The sequence below is a fragment of the Heterodontus francisci genome, unplaced genomic scaffold (assembly GCF_036365525.1).
Source record: "Heterodontus francisci isolate sHetFra1 unplaced genomic scaffold, sHetFra1.hap1 HAP1_SCAFFOLD_86, whole genome shotgun sequence".
Classification (NCBI taxonomy): Eukaryota; Metazoa; Chordata; class Chondrichthyes; order Heterodontiformes; family Heterodontidae; genus Heterodontus; species Heterodontus francisci.
Genome location: NW_027141093.1, coordinates 3,094,197 through 3,118,878, shown reverse-complemented (window position 1 = coordinate 3,118,878; position 24,682 = coordinate 3,094,197). Strand labels below are relative to the sequence as shown.

Below are 24,682 nucleotides of genomic sequence, written 5' to 3'. Positions count from 1 at the left end.
ATAGAAATCTTGATACTCATGACATCAAGGGATATGGGGATAGCACGGGAAAGGGGCTTTGAGGTAGATGATCAGCCATGATCGAATTGAATGGCAGAGCAGGCTCGACGGGCTGAATGGCTTACTCCTATGTTCCTCTGTTCCTAAGAGAGTTGGCGCCAGCGTGCAGCCCTGCTTTACCCCTCTGCTGATCTTGAAAGCGTCTGATGTCGCTCCATTGTAACTGATGGAACTGTGCATGTTCTCGTGGAAAGAAGAGATGATGCCCAAGAGGACAGGAGGGCAGCCTATGTTCCATTGCAGTTTGAAGAGTCCGTCTCTGCTGACAAGATCAAAGGCCTTAGTGATGTCAAAAAAAATGTGTGAGGCTTTGTGGCGCAATGGATAGCGTGTTGGACTTCTAAATAATGATTAAGAAGATATTCGAAGGTTGTGGGTTCAAGTCCCATCAGAGTCAGATTTTGGACCAGAAACAGAAGAGCACAACGGAACAACAAATGAAGAAATGCGCCAAAAGCACAGACTCGGAGAGAGAGAGGAGCAGAGCAGGGGAAAAAAAAAAATCGAGGAGTGACGTCACAATGGAGAGTGAGAGCAGGGAATCAGAGAGCCGCTGGGGTGAGGAGACAGGATTTGGTTCTTTCTTCGGTGCAGTGGAAGGAGCTGTTTGGTGAGGATCTGGTAAGCTGTGACATCACAGGCAAGCAGGTAGTTGATTGGTTTGGAAGGATCGACCTGCTTGATGCACATCTGGTAAGTGATTAAGGTTCATTTTAGTTCTAACGTTTAAAATAGTAAACAAACTAGTGGTAAGTTTAATTAGATATGCAGTAAAATGAATAATTGAATAAAATATTTCAGTAGTTAATTGAAACACGTTAAGGATGACAGGACAGGTGATGTGTCACAGCTGCAGCATGTGGGAGCTCCTGGATGCCAGTGTGATCCAGGGCAAACACGTCTGCAGTACGTGTTTGCGGCTCAAAGAGGGAGAAAAAAGGAATGTAGTGGTAGTAGGGGACAGTATAGTCAGGTGGATTGACTCTGTTCTCTGCAGCAAAGAGCAAGAGTCCAGACGGCTGTGTTGCCTGCCGGTGCCAGGATTCAGGACATCTGATCAGGGCTGGAGTGAAACATACAATGGGAGGGGGAGGATCCAGTCGTCGTGGTCCATGTCGGTACCAAGGACATAGGCAGGACAAGGATAGAGATTCTGCAAAGTCAGTATGAGGAACGAGGCAGCAAATTAAGAAGCAGAACCTCAAAGTTAATCATCTCTGGATTATTACCTGAGCCGTGTGCAAATTGGCATAGGACAAATAAGATTAGAGAAAGTAATGTGCGGCTGAAAGACTGGTGTGGTAGTAGTGGGTTCTGGTTCGTGGGGCACTTGCACCAGTACTGGGGAAAGTGGTGGCTGTCCCGTTTTGACGGTCTACAACTGAACCGTGCTGGTGCCGGTGTTCTAGCGAGCCAAATAACTAGAGAAGTAGAGACGGTTTTAAACTGAATAGTGGGTGCAAGGGATCAGATTTGGGAAGATATGGTGAATCAAGGAGGAGAGACAAGGCAAGAGAGAAAGGTATAAATATGGGAAATGATAAAGAGACCGAGACAGGAAGGGACAGAATGTACAAATGTACAAATCTAAGAGTAAATCGACAGATAAGGCTAGAGGTGACAAAAATAATAAAAGGACAAAACTAAATGCTCTGTATCTGAATGCATGGAGCATTCCAAACAAAACAGATGAACTGAGAGCACAAATAGAATAAATAAGTATGATCTGATAGTCATTACAGAGACATGGCTGCAGGGCGACATAGATTGGGATGTGAATATTGGAGGTGACATGGCATTTTGGAAGGACAAGAAGCGAAGAAAAGGAGGCGGGGTAGCTCTGTTAATTAATAATGGTATTAGCGTAATCGAGAGGGATGACCTAAGTTCAGGAGATCACGATGTAGAAGCAGTTTGGGTACACATGAGAAACCATAAAGGCAAGAAGTCACTTGTGGGAGTGGTGTACAGGCCACCTAACATTAACCACACTGTCGGATCGGATATGAAGGAAGAAATAATGGCAGCTTGTCAGAAAGGTACAGTGATAATTATGGGGGATTTTAATCTACATATAGACTGGAAAATTCAGATGGGCAGAGGTAGCCGAGATGAGGGGTACATACAATGTTTTGGGGATAATTTCTTGGAACAATACATTCTGGAGCCAACCAGAGAGCAGGCTATACTAGACCTGGCATTGTGCAACGAGATAGTATTAATTAATGACCTCATAGTTAAGGTGCCCATAGGTAGTAGCGATTATATTATGATTGAATTTTACATTCAGTTTGAGGGAGAGGAGAGTGGGTCCCAGACTAGTATTTTAAATTTAAATAAGGGCAATTATAAGGTCATGAAAGCAGAGCTAGCTAAAGTGAACTGGCAAATTAGGTTAAGGGATAAGTCAATAGAGATGCAGTGGCAGACATTTAAGGGGATATTTCAGAATACACAGAATAGATACATTTCAACGAGAAAGAAAAGTTCCAAAGGTGGGACTCACCATCCATGGTTCACGAAAACAGTTAAAGATACTATCAAACATAAAGAAAAAGCGTATAATTGTGCAAAGATGGGAGGCAGGTCAGAAGATTGGACAGAATATAAAAAAAAACAGCAAAGAATTACTAAAAGATTGATAAGGAAGGTAAAATTAGAGTATGAGAGAAAGCTCGCAAGAAATTTCAAGACAACCAGTAAGAGTTTCGATAGATATTTTAAAAAGAAAAGAGTTAACAAAGCGACTGTTGGTCCTATGGAAAGTGTGTCTGGGGAATTAATAATGGATAATTAAGAGTTGGCAGATGAATTGAACAGATACTTTGCATCGGTCTTCACTATTGAGGATACAAATAACATCCCAGTATTAGCCGTATATCAGGAAATTGAAGGGATGGAGGAACTCAAGAAAATTACAATCACCAGGGAAGTGGTACTAAACAAATTGTTGGAGCTGCGGGTTGACAAGTCGCCTGGTCCTGAATTGGCTAGTGAGATAGTTGATGCGCTGGTTTTAATATTCCAAAATTCCCTAGATTCGGGAAGGTTCCGTTAGATTGGAAAAGAGTGAAAGTAACTCATTTATTCAAAAAGGGAGGGAGACAGAAAGCAGGAAACGACAGGCCAGTTAGCTTAACATTTGTCTTAGGGAAAATGTTTGGAGCTGTTACAGAGGATGTTTTAGCAGGGCATTTAGAAAAAAATTAAGGTAATCAGGCAGAGTCAACATGGTTTTTTGAAAGGGAAATCATGTTTAACCAATTTATTGGAGTTCTTTGAGGGAGTTACATGTGCTGTGGATAAAGGGGAACAAGTGGATGTATTGTATTTCGATTTCAGAAGGATAAGGTGCCATATCAAAGGTTATTGCTGAAAATAAAAGCTCATGGTGTCGGGGGTAACATATTGGCATGGATAGAAGATTGGCTAGCTGACAGGAAACAGAGAGTCAGCATAAATGGGTCATTTTCTGGTTGGCAAGAAGTAACGAGTGGTGTGCCACAGGGATCTGTGCTGGGGCCTCAACTTTTTACAGTTAAAATGAATGACTTAGATGAAGGGACCGAAGGTATTGTTGCTAAATTTGCTGATCACAAAGATAGGTAGGAATGTCGGTTTTGAAGAGGACATAAGGGGGCTACAAAGGGATATAGATAGGTTAAGTGATTGGGCAAAGACCTGGCAAATGGAGTATAATGTTGGAAAGTAGGAAATTGTCCACTATGGCAGGAAGACTAAAAAAGCATATTATCTAAATGGTGAGAGATTGCAGAGCTCTGAGATGCAGAGGGATCTGGGTGTCCGAGGGCATGAATTGCAAAAGGTTAGTATGCAGGTCCAGCACGTAATTAGGAAAGCTAATAGAATGTTATCATTTATCACCATGGGAATTGAATACAATAGTAGGGAGGTTATGCTTCAGCTATACAGGACATTGGTGAGACCTCTTCTGCAGTACTGAGTAGAGTACTGGTCTCCTTATTTGCGGAAGGATGTCAATGCATTGGAGGCAGTACAGAGAAGGTTTACTAGACTAATACATGGAATGGGTGGGCTGTCTTACGAGGAAAGATTGGACAAGCTAGGCTTGTCTCCGCCAGGGTTTAGAAGAGAAAGAGGGACATGATTTGTTATTTAATTTATTAATTAACAAATTAGCTATCCTCCAGTCTTCCGGTACCTCACCCGTGGCTAACGATGATACAAAAATCTCTGCCAGCGCCCCAGAAATCTCCTCCCTTGCTTCCCATAACATCCTAGGATACATCAGATCAGGCCCTGGGGATTTATCCACCTTAATGCGCTTCAAAACCTCCAACACCTCCTCCTTTGTAATGTTGATATGCTGCAGGATATCGCTGTTCCCTCCCTTGAACTCATTAGCTTCCATGACCTTCTCCACGGTAAATACAGACGAGAAATATTCATTTAAGACCTCGCCCATTTCGCGTGGCTTCACACATAGATTGCCACACTGATCCTTAAGAGGACCTACTCTCTCCCTAGCTACCCTTTTACTCTTAATATACTTATAGAATCATTTAGGATTCTCCTTTATCTTATCTGCCAGGGAAATCTCATGGCCCCTTTTCGCCCTCCTAATTTCCTTCTTAAGTGTACTCCTACATCCCCTATACTTCTCGAGGGACTCGCTCGATCCCAGCTGCCTATACCTGACGTATGCCTCCTTCTTTGTCCTGACCAGACCCTCAATATCCCTCGTCAACCGAGGTTCCCTAAACTTGCCAGCCTTGCCCTTCCATCTAACAGGAACATGTTGGCCCTCAACTCTTCCTATCTCACTTTTAAAAGCCTCCCACTTGCCAGACGTCACTTTACCTGTAAACAGCCTCTCCCATTCAACTTTTCAGAGTTCCTGTCTGATGCCATGGAAATTAGCCTTCCCCCAATTTAGGACTTCAACCTGAGGACCAGTCCTATCCTTTTTCATAACTATCTTGAAGCTAATAGAGTTATGGTCACTGGTCCCAAAGTGCTCCCCCACTGACACATCAACCACCTGCCCATCCTCATTTCCGAAGAGGAGGTCGAGTGTAGCCCCTTCTCTAGTCGGGCCATCCACGTACTGCTTCAGATAACTATCCTGGATTCACTTAACACATTCTTCCCCATCTGATCCCTTAGCACTAAGGCAATCCCAGTCAATATTAGGGAAGTTAAAATCACCTACTATTACAACCCTATAATTCCTATACCTATCTGTGATTTCCCTACATATATGCTCCTCCACTTCCCTCTGACTATTGTGGGGCCTATAGTATAATCCCATCAAAGGGATCACCCTTTTATTATTTCTAAGTTCTACCAGTATGGCCTCACTGGACATTCACCCCGGGATATCCTCTCTAAGTACTGATGTCCTCCCTAATCAATAGTGCAACTCCCCCTCCTCTCTTACCTCCACCTCTGTCACGCCGGAAGGATCGGTACCCCGAAACATTGAGCTGCCAGTCCTGCCCATCCCTCAACCACGTTTCCGTAATCGCTACAATATCACGATCCCATGTACCGATCCATGCTCTGAGTTCATCTGCCTTACCTGTAAGGATACTTGCATTAAAGTAAATGCAGTTTAGCCTACCAGACCATCCACGCTCCCTGTCCTGCCCCTGCCTGGCCTGCCTACTGGAATTGCTTGCTTTAACCTCTCCATTTGCCTCAACTATCTCATTGGAGAGACTACTACTTTGGGTCCCACCCCCGCTGCAAGACTTGTGTAAACCCTCCCGTGTATTACTATAAAATCTCCCTACAAGGATATTGGTCCCCTTCCAGTTCAGGTGCAACCCGTCCCTCTTGTACAGGTCACCTCTGCACCAGAAGAGATCCCAATGATCCAAGTACCAGAAGCCCTCCCGCCTTCGCCAGTCTTCAGCAACGCATTCATTTGCCTAATCCTCCTATTCCTATCCGCACTAGCACGTGTCACAGGGAGTAATCCTGAGATTGCAACCCGAGAGGTCCTGCTCTTTAACCTTCTGCCTAACTCCCTATATTCACTTTGCAGAACCTCATCTCTCTTCCTGCCTATGTCGTTCGTACCAATATGGACCACGATCTCTGGCTGCACACCCTCCCCTTTCAAAATTTCCGGCAGCTGCTCCGAAACATCCTTGACACTAGTATTAGGGAGGCAACATACCATCCTGGAGTCTCGTTTGCGGCCACAGAAACGCCTATCTGCACCCCTTATGATAGAATCCCCTATCACAATAGCTCTTCCACCCCTTTTCCTCCCCTGCTGTGCAGCAGAGCCCTCCATGGTGCCACGGACCGCGCTTTTGCTCTTTTCCCCTGGGAGGTCTTCACCCCAACAGTAACCAAAGCAGTGTATCTGTTTGAGAGGGGGATGGCCACAGGGGACTCCTGCACTACCTGCCTGCTCCTCCTATTCCATCTGGTGGTCACCCATCCCTTTTCTGCCTGTGCATCCATTACCTGCGGTGCAACCACCTCACTGAACATGCTATCCATCACGTCCTCAGCTTCGCGGACGCTCCACAGTGAAACCACCCGAAGTTCCAGCTCCATAATGCGAGTAGCCAGTAGCTTCAGCTGGATACACTTCCTGCACCCATGGTCGTCATGGAGACTGGGAGGGTTCCTGAATCCCAACATAGCGCAGGAGGAGCATATCACGGGGCTGAGCTCTCCTGCCATGACTTACCCTTAGATTAATTAGTTACTCCCTTAATTAAAAAATACTAATGACACTAGGGGCCTTGTTCTACATACTACAATCTAAAGTCCTTCATGAGCTACACTGAATAAAAAAAACACTTTAGTAGTACTCATCTTATCAGCAGAGGTTTTTTTTAAACAAAAAACTTTGCCCTTTTCTTTAAGATATTTAAATAAACTGACAGCAGTGACTCACCAACCAATCACCTTGCAGTTCTCCTCTGACGTCACAGTTGGCTTCTTTTTTCAAAGTGATTCATGACAACGCTCCGTCATCGCACACGTCATCAGGATGCGCCGCGGTACGCACATGCGCAGACGGTCTCATGCCCCCTGCGCATGCGCTGCGGTCCGGCTTACCAGGAGCGCTTTGCGCATGCGCAGATGACGCGGTATGCGCATGCGCAGACAGTCTACTCATATCTGCGCATGCGCTGCGGTACGACCTGCCAGGACCGTTGTGCGCATGCGCAGATGACGTCATCGCGTTATTTCGTCTTCCACGGGTGCACGCCAGTTTGGCCACTGCGCATGCGTCAAAGCTTCGTCGCGACTTTTTGAAAGTGGAAGGAGGAGAGGTTTCGTCGGGTTTTTCTCGCATTTTATCTGAATTATTTATTCGTTTTGGAGACTTGCTTCATTTTTATTTGACACAGGAGATTGTTCCAATGTAAGTTGCTCTGCCTTTGTAAGTTTCTCTGAAAACATTTCCATTGTCTGGTCCACCGCATGTTCTCCAGTCCCTGTTGTGAGTTGCTCTGAAAACATTTCCATTGTCTGGGCCACTGCATTATCTCCAGTCCCTGTTGTGAGTTGCTCTGAAAACATTTCCATTGTCTGGGCCACCGCATGTTCTCCAGTCCCTGTTGTGAGTTGCTCTTAAAACATTTCCATTGTCTGGGCCACCGCATGTAGCAGGATGAAGGCACAGTGACTGTGATTTCTGGCGCCAAACAGTACACACTGCAGGTACATGATGGCCAGGCTACCTGCAGCTGCATCTTCTCCATTCAGACTTTGTTGCCCTGCAAACATGCTGTTGTTGTGCAGAGGCATCTTGGTCTGCCTTTGGACAGGCTCGCCCTCAATTGTCGCTGGCGTGCATCTCAGACACCAACAACGACAGACATGGCTGCTGCCATTGTGATTACAGAGGAACAGCCAAGGCTCCTCAGCCACAATGAAAAATACCGCTTGCTTTCAGATCAATTCTACCAGCTACAACAGGCCGTTCTGCAGAGTGGAACGGCAGCATTCATGAGGAGACTGGACTGGCTGCGGCAACAGACTCTCCGCTGGCAGCAAGGACTGGCTAATGAGATGGAGCCATTTACTATGCCCAACAATTGCCCAGAAGCACCTTCGGATGGAGGTGGCCGCGCGCTGGACATCAGTCACGTCTTACCCCCTGGCCTAATGATCTGACGGACCATACATATGCCTGCTGTTAAAATCTCCACTTCCCCTACTTGCGGTTCCTTCTCCTTGCTGCTCAGTTACACAGTCACCTGCTGCTACACCCATCAGGGCAGTGCACATGGGCACACAGTTACCTGCTCCTACACCCATCAGAGCAGTGCACATGGGCACATAGTTACCTGCTCCTACACCCATCAGAGCAGTGCACATGGGCACACAGTTACCTGCACCTACACCCATCAGGGCAGTGCACATGGGCACACAGTTACCTGCTCCTACACCCATCAGAGCAGTGCACATGGGCACACAGTTACCTGCTCCTACACCGATCAGAGCAGTGCACATGGACACACAGCCACCTGTTTCCCCATCCGACATTGAAACAACCATGCAGAGCCTTGTGAGACTCCGCAATTGCCAGTTGCTGCCTGTCAAGCAGAGAGGGCGTCCAAAGGGGTCAAGCACTTGGGGAACATTCAGCAAGAAGAGACTGAGCACTAAAAGAAACAAGCATGCCGTGTCCAGTGGTAGCAGAAATGTGAATGCTCTTGCTGTGAACACAACTGGTGATAGTAGTAGGCAGGATTAAATTGGAATGGATGGAAAGACGCACGAGTAACATAACCACTAGCAGGGAACTGCTGGGCTAAATGGCCAGCTTTATGTTCATAGCCCAAAAGAAATGTGCTTCTTTTCCAGCACCCTCACATCATTCATGTTTTCCCTGAGAGCAGCATTGAACCATCACGAGATAGGGGCAGTAACATCATCCTGCCTCCTACAGCTGAGGTGGGTACTAAGTGATTCATTGGCAGTGTTATCAGTACATGCCTTTACCACAGTACACAAAGCATGCTCAACAGTAATTCCATTGGAGGGAGGGAAGCTCTGACACTGATGTTCTTTCCTTATTTTCTTTCATGTAAAACGTGCCCTTGAGAAAACAATCTTTGACACTTAAGGACGCCATTCAAGCAAAGGAGGCAGTGCGGGAGAGGACGCAAGGATGTGCTGATTCCTGCATCTGAGGTGGGTAATAAGTGCTTCATTGGCGACGTTATCAATTGGTGCCTTCACTGCAGAACTTACAAAGGTGTGCACAACAGTAATTTCAGTGGATGGAGGGAGGCAAGCTCTGACTCTGATTTGCTTTATTTCTTTTCATGTAAAACATGCCGTCGAGAAAACAATCCTTGAGACATAAGGTCAGCATTCAAGCAACGAAGGCAACTGGATCATGCTGCAGAGCTGGTCACGATGTGGAAAGGAACATTGCATTTATGGATGAATTGGGAATGCACATTGGGATGCGCTTGGGGAACATTCACCAAGAATAGACTGAGCTCAGACTCTTGTGACTTTGCCTTCTTCACATGGACAATACAGTAGTGGAATAGAGAGCCAAGCTTTTATTCACCACAAGGCTCTCCAGGAACAATCTCTTTAGCTGTGCATAGCAGAGACTCGGCCTGTCTGTCTAACGGGAATGCTGGACACAACACTCATGTATCCATGCACAGCAGTTCCTGTGATACTTAATGAACTTAATAAATCTTTTCAGTAATTTAAACCCAGAATTGTTGAGGTTTTGTTTTGCATGCTATTTCCCCGACTTTGCAACTGCACTTCAGATATTCAACTATGGTGGGAGGGTAGAGGGAGGGGTGGGTGAAGATGGGGAGGGGTGGGGAGAGCAGGGAGGGGTGGGGAGAGGGAGCATGCAAAATGCAGGGACCAAACAGTTGCAATGCCTGAAGTACTGTGGAGAAGTAGAGAAAGCAACTGGGTAGGGGAGAAAACAAATGGATTGGGCATCCGCAGCTGGAGGGAACGGCTGAATGGAGAGGGCCGGAAGTGAAAGGCCGTAGAGAGCCGCGGGGAGCGAGCGTCCGAAGACCTTGGTGTCACCGGGTCCAGGGACTGGCCAGTAAGTCTTTTGCTGTTGTGTTCATAGCGCATGCACAGAAAAAGGCACTCCCCTTCCGTTCTGCTGCTCCCCCCACTCTCTCCCCTTCCTCACTCTCCCCACAGCTCTCCCCCTCCCTCTCCCTCTTTCTCCCCCCTCCTCCCACTCCCTCTTTCTCCCCCTCTCCCTCTTTCTCCCCCTCCCTCTTTCTCCCCCTCCCCCCTTCCTTACCCCTCCCTCTCCCTCTTTCTCCCCACTCACTCTTTCTCCCCCTCTCCCTCTTTCTCCCCCCTCCCTCTCCCTATTTCTCCCCCCTCCCCCCTCTCCCTCTTTCTCCCCCTCCCTCTTTCTCTCCCTCTCCCTCTTTCTCCCCCTCTCCCTCTTTCTCCCCTCCCTCTCCCTCCCCCTCTCCCTCTTTCTCCCCCTCCCCCTTCCTTACCCCTCCCTCTTTCTCCCCCTCCCCCTCTCCCTCTTTCTCCCCCTCTCCCTCTTTCTCCCTCCCTCCCCCTCTCCCTCTTTCTCCCCCTCCCTCTTTCTCTCCCTCTCCCTCTTTCTCCCCCTCTCCCTCTTTCTCCCCCATCTCCCTCTTTCTCCCCCCCTCCCTCTCCCTATTTCGCTCCCCTCCCTCTTTCTCCCCCCTCCCTCTCCCTCTTTCTCCCCCCTCCCTCTCCCTCCTTCTCCCCCTCCCTCTTTCCCTCTCCCTCTTTCTCCCCCTCCCTCTCCCTCCTTCTCCCCCTCCCTCTTCGCCTCTCCCTCTTTCTCCCCCCTCCCTCTTTCTCCCCCACTCCTTCTCCCTCTTTCTCCCCCCCCCGCCCCCCGGCACCGCTACAGCTGGTCTCCCCGCGCTGCTGTCCCCGGCCCCCGCGCTGCTCTCACCGGCCCCCGCGCTGCTCTCCCCGGCCGGCTCTACTCTCTCACTCCGGCCATTGTATTCTGCCACGTGTTTGTTAGGTTTCATCTCTGTGATTCTTTGAGCAGCGCCATCTTTAGTCTGGCAGCTGCGACTGTCGCAAGCTGTGACGTTTTCGTGGCACATGCTGTGTTTGCGCTTGTGCCAAAACAGCGCCACCTACCGATCGCGTTCTCAACAATTGCGGTCTTTTTTTTCAAAACTCCAGCACACTGGAAGAGCTCCACTCCACTCCTGGAAGGTAAGAGACTGGGCCTCGATCCTCGGATTGGATTTATAGGCTCTGCTCTCGGCGTTCTCCTCATATCGGTCCATATAGGTCTGCTCCGCTCCGCTCCTCTCCGCTCCCGGAAGGTAATTCACCAGCTTTTGCAGAAAAGTAGGTCTTAAGCTGTTGCAGTACCTGTTAGAAAGATAGTCTAAGCTATTCTGAAGTCATCTTCCAATGTCATCTACATGGAAGCAGGATTTTAAAGGATAAGATGTAGTTTTTAAAAGTCACTTCAATCTTGCTCAAGAGTCTTTACAAAGAGGCCAAGTAAATCTTGATTAAAAGTCACATACATTTAGAGATCTTTTAAAAGCACTTCAATCTTGTTAATAAAAAGTCAGATATAAATTTAGGAACTCTGGTCAGGCCATGCTAAAAACATACATACAATTAAGAAATAAAATACAACATTTAAAATGTCTGAACTCCTTTCTGAAAGTTGACCACTGCTGCTGCCGGTGTCTTCCTGGAATAGTGGAGCTGTTGTGTCAACAGAAAAGTCCTTCCCGAACAGCCCTGAGCCTGTTGGTACCGGCTTTAATCCAACCCAGGTAAAAATCAGGATACATTGTGGTCAATGAGCCCAAATTGCTGAACTACAGGTCCCTGTCACTATAAAGAGTGGGCTGGTGTGATTATGATCAGAGGCTCCTTCAAAGCACATTTCTCACCACCACAACTTCCAGATGCAAGTGTTAGTGTGTGCATGTACCGGCAGTTGGAGTGCTGTTCAGACCCTCAATAGCAGTGAAAGTCTCAGAGTTCACCGCTATTGGGGCTGTAAAATGCAGGCCAATATCTCACAGTCCTGTTAGATTTGCGCTCCCTCTGTACAAAATCAAACTCCACACATTGTCTTTCACTCACTCCTGTTTCCAGCCCTGACGGTGCTGAAATCCCCTCTCAAAGGTACACAATCCAGTTGATTTCTGATCAAATACCTCCTTCCTCATTCAATAGAGGAAACAGAGACATGAACAGGAGTCAGGTGCAAGAAAGTTTCACCAACAGAGCAAAGAAAGGCACCAACAAAAGTCACACTTACTTTCCAAATCATTTCACTGTAATATTCTTTCACTTGTTTTGTCGGATGACTGCAATAAATCTGAAAATGAGCACCATGAGGTTTGTGTTCACTAGTCACTTGTTCTCCTGTGTTTGTCTGTCAGGTTTGTAATTCAGTTTGTATTTGATATTGAAGAGAATCTCTTTTCAAGATGATTGCACATCTTACTGTGTTTAAAGCAACCAACTTGTAAAATGGAAGATAATGAATGTTTCAATACCTGTGTGACCAGATTCTTCCAATGCTTTTCAACAGCTAGATTGATGATGCTTGTAATCTGTATCCTGTGGAGAATGGGAGAGGAGAATAAAAACATGGTGCATGAACAGGACAGACTGTGTAAAATGGGAGAACAGAAATACTGCCACCTCATTGAAAGTTAATGAGATTTATTCGAAGTCAGACACCTGTCCACAATGAACAAGTGAATACATTAATTGTCCACTTTCAATCTAAATGGGACTGAGGTTCCAACAGAGAAGTTTTCTGGAAAATACCTGCTGCAGTTTTAAAATTGATGAACTGGAACATCTTATACTAACTTTCAAATAACTGGAGTGATTGTATAGTTCTTATCGTGGAGAGAAGGAGTTGTTTATAAATATAAGCAGAAAGACACATTTGTGGATTGGTGAATGAGCTTTATCTTTCTGAAATGTATTTGTCCATTGGTTGCAGGTCACTGGAAATTCTTTTATACATTTCAATTGTAGCAGCAGCAGTTAGCAGCAAAATGTCTGATTAATCAGAGTAGTGGGTCTGGGAAACACTTAAACAGCCGAGACCCTGGAAAACAGAACTCCAAGTAATATTTTAAATAAGGGACTGAACTGACAGAGCGGTAAAGGCCTGCTCAGGTCAGGAAAAAAACCCCGACCCGAACCCAACAGAACCACATTGGACCCGAACCCGACCCGGCCCGAGTATCTCCATTTATTCCCACGCCCAAACTAACCCGAGCCTTACCCGACCACCGGAATGTTCACTTTATCTACCTCCCGATTCCGAATCCATCGGAAGTTGCAGCATGAGCGCAATGACGTCATAGAGATGCTCACTTGCTCACTGCGCAGACTCAGAGTTTCCCTCCTTGATGACCCGGACTCCCAGCTTAGGTTGCCTTTTCAACTTTTGACACTTATTTAACTCAACTTCCCAGCAGAGATAAATGTCATACTTACTGTGTGTGTCCGACCCGGACTCAGTCCGACCTGGAACCAGCCTGCCTTGAACCTGGCCCGACCCGACCCGATAACCCGAGTGGAATTGCCCCTCCCTATCACACCTCACTTCATAGTACACAGAAAATGGAGAAAAATGTATGGCACAGAATGAGACCATTTCGCAATCGTGTCTGTGCAAGCTGAAAAAGAGCGATCCAGCCCAATCCCACTTTCCAGGTCTTGGGAATGTGATCCAAACAGATCACAGAGCTCACATTATGTGAATGTTCTGTTGAAGTGTTGGTGAGCTGATATACCAGGGGAGATTCACACAGTTGGACACAGTGTGAAATACATTCAAATATTGATAAAACATTGCAACATGTGAGTAATATTCCCCATTGCTTTGTCAGCACTGATAGATTGTGAAGGGAGAGACAGCCAGCAATCCCATTGATCCACACTGACCCTGAGCTGAAAATGAGATGAGATGAAGTTCAATCTTCAGCAGCGAGTTGCCGCAGAGAGGTAAGAGTCCTGAATCAAGGAGAGACTTTCTCATACTGCTGTTGAATCTCATTTCAAACACTCCTTGAACTCTCTGCCGAGGAATTCAGAGCTGGAGAATGCCTGGAAAATCAGCCCAGAAAGGAAATAAAAAACACCCACCGTGGGGCTCAAACTCAAAAACTTGAGATTCAGAGTTTCATGCTTTCATCGACTGAGCTCACCAGGCCTGAGACAGTGTCCCCTTCCTGTCTGTTATTGGACGGTGCAGCTGTTGGCTCCACCCCAGGGGCTTAATTTGTTCTGTAAACCATGAACCAGCTTCCTCTCAAATCCCAGGTTTATCAGTAAATCCTCTTAAAAAATCCGCAAAGTGTGATATATTCCTCTCACTCAACCAGAATAAATGTGACATCTTTTGCTCTTTTTACCTTCCAAACTTTGACTTCTATTCTTCACAGCATTTATTTCTCTCTCCTTTTCATGTTGCACATTTCCTAATAAACATTTCAATTCAATTATTTATGAGGGATGAAATGAACAGAAGAGATTTTCTGCAATGGTACCAGGGGTGTGGGACAGAGCGAGTGGTTCGGATCTGGAATACACTGCCTGAGAGAGTGCTGGAGGCAGATTCAATCGTGGCTTTCAAAAGGGAATTGGATAACACCTGAATGGAGAAAATGTGCAGGGTTACACTTAAAGGGCAGAGGAGTGGAATTAGCTGATTTGCTCTTGCAAAGAGCTGTCATGGACATGATGGACTGAATGGTCTCCTTCTGTACTGTAACCATTTGATTCCTTGATTCTAACTCTGTCAAAGTTGTTCTGAACTTGCTCTGCTCCAAGGAGAACAACCCCAGCTTTTCCAGTGTCTGCACAGAACTGATGTTATGAGGAACAATGGGGAACCCACTGTAAACCTTCCTCCAGACAGAAATACAACTGTTCACCACCACACTGTGACCCAGCTGCTTACAATATATATCAATGATTCGGATGTGGGGACCAAATGTAGTATTTCCAAGTTCGCAGATGACACAAAACTAGGTGGGAATGTGTGTTGTGAGAAAGATGCAAAGCGGCTTCAAGGGGATTTAGACAGACTTAGTGAGTGGACAAGAAAGTGGCATATGGAATATAATGTGTAAAAATGTGAGGTTATCCACTTTGGTAGGAGGAACAGATGTGCAGATTATTTTTTAAATGGTAAGAGATTAGAAAGTGTAGATGTACAAAGGGGCCTGAGTGTCCTTGTCAATAAGTGACTGAAAACTAACATGCAGGTGCAGCAAGCAATTGAGAACGTGAATTATATGTTAGAATCTATCGCAAGAGGATTTGAGTACAGGAGTAGTGAAGTCCTGCTTCAATTGTATATAACCTTTGATGGTCTGCAGTTTGAATACTGTGTGCAGTTTTGGTCCCCTTACCTTCGGAAGGATATCATTGCCATCGAGGGAGTGCAATGAAGGTTCACCAGACATGTTCCCGGGATGGCAGGACTGTCCTATGAAGAGAAATTCGGGAAACTGGGACTGTATTCTCTAGAGTTTTGAAGAATGAGAGGTAATCTCATTGAAACTTACAAAATATTTAAAGGGATAGACAGGTAGATGAAGCTATTTCCTCCGGTTGAGGATCTAGAACCAGGGGACACAATTTCAACATAAGGGGAAAACCACTTCGGAATGAGTCGAGGAGAAATTTCTTTGCTCAGAAAGTTGTGAATCTTTGGAATTCTCTACCCCAGAGAGCTGTGGAAGCTCAGTCATTGAGTATGTTTAAAGCAGAGATTGACGGATTTCTAAATACAGATGACATAGGGGATATGGAGATAATGTGGGAAAAAGACATTGAAGTGGATGATCAGTCATCATCATAATGAATGGTGGGGTGGTCTCGATGTCTGAATGGCCTACTCCTGCTCCTATGTTCTCTTAGTCTGCTAACTTCATATGCATGCTGTCATTGTCCCTTTTATCGCATGGGCTTCAGTTTTACTGGCAATCTAGTCTGCGACATCATCAAGAAGGTTTTCAATAAGTTAAATAAGGAGAAATTGTTTCCAGTGGCAAAAGGGTCAGTAACCAGAGGATGTATTTATCAGGTGATTGAGAAAAGAACCAGAGGCGAAATGAGGAGTGATTTTTTATACAGTGATGTGTTGTGATCTGGAATGCACTGTCTGATCAGGACTTGAAAGCAGATTCAGTAGTAACTTTGAAAAGCAATAGGGATAAATACTGGAAGGAAAATGTACAGATTACAGGAAAAAGCTGAGCAGTCGGACTAATTGGATAGCACAACCAAAGAGACAGCACTGACACAACGGACCAAATGGTCTCCTTCTTTGGGTATCAGTCTGTGGTTTTATGAACATAATGTTGGTGCAATTGCCTGAGTTGGAAGGGAAGTGAACCCAGATTCCGGGTATTCTAAACACCAGACCCAAACCAACTGAACAAGCCTGTTGTTTAATCTCTGTTTTCCACACCAGCTTCTCCTCGCACTTTCTGTGTTTCCAGCCTGGTCTGTTCCTCTGACATGCATTCCTGACATTCTATTGAGAATGGCCAACTCACTGCACCTCTCACTCACACCGTCACTCGCCCCCTTCACCCACTTCCAAACCTGTCTGTTGAACAGTACCTCACATCTGCTCCTCTGCCCCGTTAATATAACAGGAAAACATTTTCAAACAGACATTTCCAGACAGTGAACGTTCCAGCAAGACAAGGTAAAGATCAGATTCATTCACTTTAAACACAGAGAGAGAAGCTCTCCCTGTTCAGTCTAAGGAGCAGATGTAGTTTCACTCCCATTCGTCTTAGAGACATGGGCCAGAATTTTAAGGGACCGTTGGAGACGGGAATGGAGGCTGGGGAGGGGGAGGGGGGGTGCATAAAATAAGGATGGAAGACGTTGGAACGGATTTTTCTGTCGGCGGCTGACATGGAGGGCAGACTTCGCACATCCACACGGCAAGAAGCCATTTAAAGTATTTATGAGTCCAATTATCAGCAATTTTATTCACTGGGTCCAATTGAACTAATAGCGCACAGGAACCACGGGGCTTCAGAGCCTCGCCTGGTTAAAGGAGGTGAATGGGAAGTGGGAGCTGATTGTTGGCTTCACTGGAAAGTCATCGGGTGAGGCAGCGTCACTTGGCAGCAAGGGTGGAGGGGGAAAGCGCATCCGGAATCACTGTCAGGAGTGGAGGCCAATGTGCCAGCTCTGCAGGGGGTGCCACACCAGGGTGCCATTGGGGCAGTGCCATCTCAATGAGGGTGACAAGTGAGGTAAATGTGGCTGGGTGTAGTTTACTGTGAAGGCCTTGCACTCAGGGAGGGGCAACCTGTCATGGGCCTCATTCACCCTGGATTAGAGGCTCCCATTGAGGATGAGTGGAGAGGGAGGGAGGGAAACGCAGGCACCAGCAGGGACACCACAGCAGCCTTGGGGCCAACAGGAGGGCCAGCCTCGAACAGGAGGCTGGAGAAGGAGGCAGAGGAACACGTCAGCCAAGGTTCAACTACCTGCAGATGTCCGAGTGACAGTGTCTCCATAGACTGCAACTCTCCACAGAGGTTGTCACTGATCTCTTGGCCATGATGCAGCTGTTCCCCATGGGACTTGGTGGGCACCTGATGCCGGTGTCACTGAAGATCACTGTTCCACTGAACCTCTACACCACCAGATCATTGCGGGGATCCATTGGAGATATGTGAGGAATCTCACAGTCTGTGGTGAATCTGTGCATCAAGGAGGTCACCAATGTCCTCTGCAGGAGGGCCGGTAACTTTGTGCACATCGATCCAAACAGTCAAGCTGAGAGGGCTATAGGATTCGGGGCCATCGCTGGATTCCCCCAGGTGTAGGGTGTCATCGAATGCACCCATGTGACCATCATGGCTTCTGCAGACCAGCCAGCAGCCTTCAACAGGAAGGGCTTCCATTTGCTCAGTGTGCAACTGGTCTGTGACCATCACAAATGGATCCTACAGGGGTGTGCACAAATCCCGGGAAGCAGCCATAACGCCTGCATACCAAGGCAGTCCCAGGTGCCAGAACTTTTCCGTGGCCCCATACGCTTTCTGACATGGATCCTTGGAGATAAGGGCAACCCAGTGAGGACATGAGTACTGACGCCTGTGAGGAACCCACACAAGGATGCAGAGCAGAGGTACAACAGCTGCTGCGGGTCAATCCGAGCGACCATCAAGGAGGACATTGGTCTCCTGAAGATGAGATTGAAGCGCCTAGATTGTTCCAGTGGAGCCCTTCAGTACGTCCCGGCGAGGGTCTCGCATATCGTCGTGGTTTGCTGTGCACTGCACAACCTGGCACCACAGAAGGGTGAGGTGTTGACTAGTGAGGATATCATGGAGTGCGATGTCTCCTCTGATGATGAGGATGTGGAGGAGGACGCTGCTCAGGCAGTGCCAGATGAAGGACCTCAGGCACAGCAGGAAAGCCACCATGAGATACACACAAGGGAGACACGAGACACCCTTATACATTCACGTTTCCTTTGAGCCTTACCTTTGAACCAAGGCAATAAAGTCTTAGCTTTAAACAGCCCTGTTGTTAGCTCCTTCCTTCTACACTGCAGCGCCCAGGTACACATCGCACAGTGGCAAGGCCGAAGCTTTGTGAACTCAGGGCTTGGTCCCTCACTTCCAGCCCCTTGGGAGGAAGGGTTGAAATGGAGTCCAAAAGGGCATCAACAATAAGAAGGAGACATAGTGAGAGAACATCATTTCTTTATTCCGTGTGACACCAAACACAACCCTATCCATCTGGAATGTATATTCACCCGTGAACCACTCAGTGAATCTAGGTGCTCTTCTTAAATCTTTTCCGGGTGTTCCTACCTGCTACTCCCCCTGCTCTGTCAGCTGAGGTGGAGACAGGCTGCTGACCTTGCTGCCCCATGGCTTGGGATGACATTGGTGGCGGTCCTCTGGCTGCCTGAGGCCTGCAGGGCCCCGGCACACTGAGGGCCTCCCGCAAAGGTACAGGGACCCACTCTGTCATCGAGGATGATGGAGGCACTGGCATCACTGGTGTCACGGGCAGAGGGACTTTCGAGCTTCTGTCCACACCAGGAGCACCCTGAGAGGAGACCCCAGATGTAGCAGCGAGCTGCTCCTCTCCCTTATAAGACACGCTTGTACCTCCCTGCTGACCTGAGAGGGACGTGCAAGAGTTCAGGTGCCTCGTCCCCCTCTCGTCTTGTCACCGCTAGATGGAGCTCATGGACAAAGCGATGGAGTGCAGGTCTGCACACATTCTCGGCAGCCACTGATTGGTCTGCTGGATCTGAACCTCCATGAGAGAGACCAATCTCTCAATGGAGGAAGCCAGACACATCCCCATCAGAGACAGTGCAGCACCCAAGGCCTGGATGGACTGCTCCATCGTCCTTGTTTGGGTGCACATTACCTCTGGCAACTCTGCCAGATGTTACCTGACCTCTCGCTGCAGCTGCAGCATTTCCCGTGTTGCTGGTGACACCAGAGGCATGTCATCAGCCTGGGCCTCAGTGTGGGCCTGGCCTCCCACAGACCGCCAACTGCCAGTGGCCTCGGCTGTCACAGCCTCCGTCAGATGCCCGGGCCTGTCTATGATGTGCTCATGAGTTTGCGTGAGCGTTTCTGTTCTGGTGGAGGGTGCAGGGGAATGATGTGATGGTGCACCATCTGAGGCTCCCTCCTCCTCCTCCGACGTGTCCGGCTGTCTCCCAGTCTCTCCAGCTCTTTGCTTTTGTCATTCATCTGGGCCTTCATGAGCAAACAAGGACATTAGATTAGATTAGAGATACAGCACTGAAACAGGCCCTTCGAGTCTGTGCCGACCATCAACCCCCCATTTATACTAATCCTACACTAATCCCATATTCCTACCAAACATCCCCACCTGTCCCTATACTTCCCTACCACCTACCTATACTAGTGACAATTTATAATGGTCAATTTACCTACCAACCTGCAAGTCTTTTGGCTTGTGGGAGGAAACCGGAGCACCCGGAGAAAACCCACGCAGACACAGGGAGAACTTGCAAACTCCACACAGGCAGTACCCAGAATCGAACCCGGGTCCCTGGAGCTGTGAGGCTGCAGTGCTAACCACTGCGCCACTGTGCCGCCCTGAAGATTTAGGGTCTGCCCATCGTGATATTCCAACCACCCCTTCTGTACAGCTCCATTGATGCAGTGGTGAACAGATGAGCAGTGTGGCTCCTTTGCAGCAGATGCTCCCTTGTGCCCCGGGGATGTTCACTCACTCTCTTGGATAGATGCCCCTGTCTCTCCATCAGCTATGGAGCAGCTGCTTTGCTGCTCTGCCAGTTCCATGACCTCCTCCTCCATTGGGATGAGGACATTGGAGATAAGGCCTCCACCGCCAGTCTTGACACGTTGTTTCCGATTGTGGGATGTCTTCTCCTGCAGCCACTGATGAACAAAGTTAGTCTCCCAGCGGGGACAAGCCCAACATCTCTGATGGTGATAGTCCAGCAGTCCATGATGGGGACACACATGTGGCTCCTGCATGCGGCCCCTCTCGAGGGACTGTGTTAGGTTATACAATGACTGACGTGTGCCTCTCCAGCTGCCCTTCCCCAATACACATGACTGGGTGGTCACACCCCTTCCATCAAACACTCTGCCACATGCAATGCCCAAAGGTTCCAAAGTGTTTTGCGTTTTCGCCTGAGCAGCCTGGATCAGGTCATTGGCCCACTTCCTGCACTGGATCCATGTCCTGAGGTTGACCACACGACTGCTGACCTCACCGACTATTTCCAGCCAGCTTTGCTTGGTCAGGTGGACAGGTCTTCACCTCCCATCCCTGGGGAAGAGGATCATCCACCTTTCTCTTGCCACCGGGAGGAGAATCTGCAGGGGGGCATCGCTAAACCGTGGGACAATGGTCACTGCAGGCTCGCATTCAGCTCCTTACCCACCAGGCAACAGAGGCAGCAGAACGGGTCCTGGGGCAGCAGAGGAAGCAGAATGGGTCCAGGGGCAGCAGAGAGTTCTCAGGAAGTCACTCCTTTAAACCAGGCAGCAGTGAATGCAGGGCTGGCAGCCCTTTAAATATGGTGCCAGCACCTGCCGTTGTGTCAGATGTCGGTGCCATCGGCACCTCGTTCCTGGCTGTGGTCCTTGATTACATGGGCCCCATGCCTCCCCTTCATTAATTGGTCGGTTGCTCCGTGATCGGGGTCGGCCGGCCACATTTCACTCGTGTTGTGACGTCACCCGCTTCCTGTGCCTCTGCCGAGAGCCACACCGTTAGTTTAAAATTCAGCCCATGGGGTCAAGAGTGGAAAATCTCCCCTCTGATTCTCTCTACTTAAAATGAAGGAGACACCAAATGTAACCTGATGAAACCAGGGATCGTATCCTGGTTCTTCACTCTGCTGTTCTCCCAACTGAGCTATTCCGGTCTCACTGTGAACTCATCTTCATTGGAGAAAAATATAACTCCAGGCGGAATTTCCCCACCCGTTCATTCCTCATTTCAGGGGAATGGGACCCGACCAGATCGCAGAGCTCAGATTATGTTAATGTTCTGCTCTTGATATCTTAATATTATCTTGCGTTTGAGCCACTTTTAATCAGGTTCACGGACAAATTCTTCCATCATCCCTTCTCCCACATTCTCTCTCTCCCATTAATTCTTTATTCCTCACAATCCAGAAAGGGTTAGGAATCAGAGCTCACCTCCAAACCCTCTGCATGCAGACCTCCGTCTGTCACCCTGTTTGATCCCAGATCCAAGAGACCAGTCAATAAATTGCACTCTTTATAAACACAGAAAGCTGCCTCACAGTGTTGGACACAGAGTTAAATCCACTGAAGCCTTTTGAAAAAAGTTCAACTTACGGGTTGTTTTACTGAGCCCACAGAGCAGGACGGGCCCAAGCTCCAGCCCCAACCTGTGCTGTGTTAGCTGATGTCACCTGGTGTGATACTGAGCCACATGGAGCAGGAAAGGGCCTGGTTGTATTCATGGCCTGTGTTGAGGTAACTGAACCCACCCAATGTGGTAGGAGCCACACAGAACAGAATGGGCCCCCAGGCTCCTTCCTCAGCCTGAGGGATGATAGTTCATCTCACACGGTGTTGTACAGAGCCGCACACAGAACAGGGAAATCAGAGGCTCCATCTCCGTCCTGTGGTATTTTACTTCATCACTCCTGGTATGGTACGGAGTCCCCAGAGAAGTAAAGATCCATCTTCTATCTCCAGCCTGTGCTGAATTAGCTGATCTGACCTGGTTGGCACTGAACCACAATCAGAGGAGGATGGGTCGAGGCTCCATGGCCTGTGGTGTGTTAGTTATTTTCATTTGGTGAGGTACTAAGCACCATATAGAGCAGGAAGGGTCTGTGCTCAGTGAGCTGATCTCACCTTGTGTCGTCCTGAGACCCACACACAGAGCAGGACGGGCCTAGGCCTAATCCTCGGCCTCAGTTTAATTAGCTGATCTCATCCAAAAGATTTTGATAAGGCTCCACACAAGAGGCTTGTCTACAAGATGAAAGTTCCTGGTATCAGTGGTAATATATTGATCTGGATTGGGAACTGACTGGCAGGACACAGGCAGGAAGTAGTTACAGATGGATCTGGATCTGTTTGGAGACAAGTTACCAGTGGTGTCCCACAGGGATCGGTGTTGGGTCTGTTGCTCTTTACTATTTTGATTAATGATCTGCATGTAGGTGTAGGGGGCACGATCTGTAAATTTACAGATGATTTGAAGTTCTGTGCGAGTTTTCAGACTGGAGACGATGCTCGACTGTTTCAGGCTGATCTTAATGTGCTGGGAGATTGGGTCCATGACTGGTAAATGATGTTTAATTTTGGTAAGTGCAGTGTTATTCATGTGGACAGGGCGAATAGTCAACATTCATACACCCTTCAGGGAAAAACATTAAAGCAGGTGCAGAAAGAAAATAATTTTGAGCAGAGATCTGGATGTTCCAGTGCACAGATCTCAAAAGGTGTAGCAGCAATGCTGTGAAGTGATCGCTGGAGCAAATAGGGAGTTGGGTTGCATTCAGAGGATAATTGCATATAAGATGAGGCATATTCTTTCATGGGATGGGAGCGACGCTGGCAAGGCCAGAATTTGTTACCCATCTCTAATTGTCCTTGACAAGGTGGCGGTGAGCTGCCTTCTTGAATTGCTGCACTCCATGTGGTGTAGGTACACCCACAGTGCTATTAGGAAGGGAGATCAAGGATTCTGACCCAACATCAGTGAATGAAGAGCGATATTGTTGCAGATCAGATGGTGTGTGACTTGGAGGGGAACTTGCAGATGGTGGTGGTTCCATGCATCCTTCAAGGTGGTGGAGGTCGATGGTTTGGAAGGTGTTTTCTAAGGAGCCTTGGTGAGTTGCAGCAGTGCATCTGACAGATGGTACACACTGCTGCCACTGTGCGTCAGTGGTAAAGGGAGTGAATGTTTAAGGTGGTGAATGGGGTGACAATCAAGGCAGCTGCTTTGTCCTGAACGGTTTCGAGTTTCTAGAGTATCGTTGGAGCTGCACTCATCCTGGCTTGTGCCTTGTCGTTGATGGACAAATTTCGGAGAGTCAGAAATCACAGAATTGTTACAGTGCAGAAGGAGGCTATTCGGCCCAACGTGTCTGCATAGAATCATTTAACATAGAACATTTACAGCACAGGAAGGCCAAAAATCGGGCCACCCAGTGGAATCCCATTATCCAGCATTTGGACCGTAGCCCTGCAGGTTCAGGCATTTGAGGTGCACATCCAGACTCCTCTTAAATGAATTGAGGGTTTCTGCCTCAGCTACCCTTATAGGCACTGTGTTTCAGACCCCTCGCACCCTCTGGGTGAAAAAACGTTTCCTCATCTCATCTCTAATCGTTCAACGAATCACTTTAAATCTATGCCCCTCAGTCATTGACCTCCCTGCTCAGGTAAATAGACCCTTCCCATCCACTCTATCCAGACCCCTCATAATTTTGCACATTTCAATCAAATCTCCACTCAGCCTCCTCTATTCAACCCCAGCTGATCCAATCTTTCCTCAACGCTGCATTTTTCCAGAGCTGGCAACACCCTCGTAAATATCCTCTGTAACCTCTCGAGTGCAATTACATCCTTTCTGTAATGAGGTGACCAGAACTGCACACAGAACTGAAGTTGTGGCCTAACTAATGATTGATCCAGTTCCAGCATAACCTCCCTGCTCTTATATTCTATACCTCGGCTAATAAAGGAAAGGATTCCATAAGCCTTCTTAACCAACTTATCAACCTTTTCTGCTATTTTCAGGGATCTATGGACATTCACTTCAAGGTCCCTCACTTCCTCTGCACCTCTCAGTATTCTCCCATTAATTGTGTATTCCTTTGCCGTATTTTACCTCACCAAATCCATCACCTTGCACTTCTCCAATTTGAATTCCATGTGCCACTTTTCTGCATACCTGACCAATCCATTTTTGCAGCTCTCCTCATGAGCATTTCACCTAGTGCCGAGAGCTGAATTATTCATTGCAGAATTCTCACTATCTGTTTTACCCTGTAGCCACAGTATTTATATGAATGGTCCAGTTAAGCTTGTGTCAATGGTTACCCCCAGGATGTTGATGGTGGGGGGGATTCAGCGAGGGTAATGCTGTTGAA

General features: G+C 47.7%; 1 non-coding gene across 1 annotated transcript; it reads left to right on the top strand.

Moving 5' to 3' along the window:
• The first annotated feature begins 366 nt into the window (after positions 1–366).
• Positions 367–457, top strand: trnar-ucu (transfer RNA arginine (anticodon UCU)). The gene is given in 2 exon segments: positions 367–403; positions 422–457. It is a non-coding gene; the product is annotated as a tRNA-Arg (tRNA).
• The last annotated feature ends 24,225 nt before the right edge of the window (positions 458–24,682 follow it).